Raw genomic sequence first — 2,280 nt, forward strand, 5'->3', positions numbered from 1 at the left:
CTGTGGCAAAGGATCATATTTAAGTTGCTTTGGGAAGAAAAAACAAGTAATGGAGAATTTTATTAAGTAAAAAAAACCTCACCTGATTATTAATTAAGCCTAGTGATCTGGATTAGTTTGTGTTTGTTGTTTGCTTGTTTTGGGTGATTTTAAAGTTTGGAATTGTTTTTTCTTTTTTCTCCTGGAGAAATGCAACAAACAAGGACATGCAATAAACTCTCAGATAGCCTTCAATATTAATCATTGACTAGGTATTTCATTGAGTTGGATTTTTTCCAGTTTCATTCATTTTATTCCTCTAATATAAAATTATGTGGTGGACACAGTTGAAGCCTAGGCCCTCTGCACAGAGGTTCTCATGTGCGTACTCACAAGGTGCTTAGTGAATTCCTGAGAAGCAGACTTGGAGAACACCATCTCTCCAGAGACTAGGAGTGAGATAGGTGTACTCTTGGAAATGGCATCAAAGGTGGCCTCAGGAGAGTTGCCCAGCTTGGCAGTGCAGCCCCTGGTAGAAGTGTAGCAGTCATCAATTCCACATCAGCAGTAGCTTCTTAGGACAGGGGCTGAGACAATGCCAGTGGCCCTGGGGGCAGGGAAGAGGCACACCAGCATGGAGACACAGTGGAAAGGCACTTTGCAAAGGATGATATGTGGCTTGCCAATCTTGTCCCCCGGGAGCCTTCACACTGCACCTGGATGATGGAGAGCTTGGCCAGAATGATGGCCCCATGGGTGGCAGTGGATACCAGCTTAGAGCATTTGGCACCAAAACCAACGTGTCCTTGGTAATCCCTAGTGGTGACAAATGTCTTGAACATGGTCCTCCGACCAGCAAGTTCTGCTTCTGCACAGGCATCATCTTCATAGACTGGTCCTTGAAGGATGCCCCCAGGAAAAGTCGATGATCTCAGATTCTTTGATGGGCAGAGCAAAGAGAGAGATCTCTTTCTTCCAGGGACTTGATCTTCATGTCTTTGACTCGGTGGGCCACCTTGGTGATTGGGAGCTTTGTCTTCCTTGTCCTCAGCTCTGCCCCCACAAGCTCCCCATCCTTGTCCTCATCTGCCTGGGCCATGACCCTGGCCTCCCTGCAGCTCTGGAAGCCTTTGTGGAAGAGCCTTGGTCTCCAGCTGTAGGTGCCCAGAGCCTCCAGCCTTCCTGGAGCCTCTGGCCCCTCCCACAACACCAGCATCATCTGCCTTTTAGTGTTTTCATGAAGAAGGAAGTTCTAGATTTTTGAGGTTCAACTGGTTTTATAGAAATTGATCTGTATTGGAAAACTGAGTGTGGTTTGTAGGTATTTCCTTCTAGGGTTTAGCTTTTCTTGTCATCCTTTTAACAGAGACTTCCAAGGAACACAATTTAAAAAATATTTAGACTCAGTTTGTACTCACTTGTTAATATTTTCTTTTATGGACAATGCATTTGGTATCAAATCTGGCAGTTTGCCTAATCCTAAATTTGAAAAAATCTTACTTTCATTTTTTCTCCAAAGATTTGTATAGGTTTTACATTTTGTGTGGAATCTTGCTCCAATTTACGTAATTGTTCACTGTGGTGATACCTAAATTTTTGTTGTTGTAGTTTGTGTGTGATGTTCATCTATTTCAATACTTTGATGTTTGTTGTTTTTTGCCTATGATAGTCACCTGCTCAAAAGATTACCATATCTCCATTAAATTGTGTTTGCACTTTTGTGTAGAAACACATAAATGTAAGAGCATGGTTATGTTTTTGAGTTCTTTATTCTGTCTGACAAAACAGGGAAGGTTTTATTTCTTGTTTCTGTCCAATTTATATCTGTCTCTGCCAGTTAAATGCAGTCTTCTAGCCACCATTGCTTTGCTGGGATTTTTATATTAGTTGGATTAAATCTGAAACTCAAGAAGCCATTTGACTAGAATCCATTATTTTCAAAATATCTTGAATCTTCCAATCCATTGATATTCTTCCAATCCAGAGTGTAGCTCCATATTTTCTTCATTTTTTTTAATACCCAGCCCCAGAATTTGGTATATTTATACTTCTTTTTCAACAATTCTTAACAGTACTGCATTTTTAATATCCATGTCCCTTTGTTAGAAGTACATGTTTGTGTATATTGATCTAGTATCCTGTGTCTATGCTGAACTCTCTGATTCTGTGAGTTTCTTAGTATGCTCTGGGATATTTATAGGTGTGCAATCATATCTCAAAACAGGGAAGGTTTTATTTCTTTTTCTTTCTTTCTTTCTTTCTTTCTTTCTTTCTTTCTTTCTTTCTTTCTTTCTTTCTTTC

At 40.2% G+C, this 2,280-nt stretch overlaps 1 pseudogene; it reads right to left on the reverse strand.

Moving 5' to 3' along the window:
- LOC110257877 lies at positions 310–1,091 on the reverse strand (annotated as a pseudogene).

Source organism: Sus scrofa, chromosome Y, assembly GCF_000003025.6.
Source record: "Sus scrofa isolate TJ Tabasco breed Duroc chromosome Y, Sscrofa11.1, whole genome shotgun sequence".
Classification (NCBI taxonomy): domain Eukaryota; kingdom Metazoa; phylum Chordata; class Mammalia; order Artiodactyla; family Suidae; genus Sus; species Sus scrofa.